This window comes from Penaeus monodon, chromosome 23 (assembly GCF_015228065.2).
Source record: "Penaeus monodon isolate SGIC_2016 chromosome 23, NSTDA_Pmon_1, whole genome shotgun sequence".
NCBI classification, from domain to species: domain Eukaryota; kingdom Metazoa; phylum Arthropoda; class Malacostraca; order Decapoda; family Penaeidae; genus Penaeus; species Penaeus monodon.
This window is the reverse complement of record NC_051408.1, coordinates 43,933,488-43,934,142: the sequence shown is the minus strand read 5'-3', so window position 1 is coordinate 43,934,142 and position 655 is coordinate 43,933,488.

The window sequence follows — 655 nt, the reverse complement described above, 5'->3', positions numbered from 1 at the left end:
TAGATGGCAGGGCGGTCGCCAGTAAACGTTCGCTCGCTGCCGTTGAGTCTCCCTTCCTGTTCCTCACACCCGCTTCCCTCTGCGCCAAGGATGTCAATTCAGTTATACCTGACCGGTGGGTTAAGTATAACTGAATACCTGACTTGAATACCTGACCGGTAGGGTGTGGCGTCCGAGACGGTAGGTGAAAGATACCGGAAATTACTGGATCATTGTTTATATGATACATACAGATACATAAAACATATTGTTTAATCTTCTTGATTTTGATACGTCACGATGCCATATGTAAACAAAATTGTTTTGGATTTTGACCCACACAATAATGACAACGAAAATAATAGGCAGAAGGCGAAACTTTCAATAACCTTTGTCGTGAAAGTTTTTCTGGGGCACTTGTTGAGAAGAAAAAACAAGGAAGATTTTGAGTTTATTTCAGATTTATATGATATAAACGAAATATACATGAAAACAGATCTTTAAAGCAATTCCTGGTGTTAATATTGATGCCGTCACAATTCCACTCACAAACCCTCGAGTACAGCTATGATAATGCATTTTGACAAGTTTGAGGGCAATAACGACCCCCTGCCAGCTCTGTCCAATGCCCAGAGGGAGATGCAACGCCTTTTCCAGCGCTGAGTAGTGTGGGGGG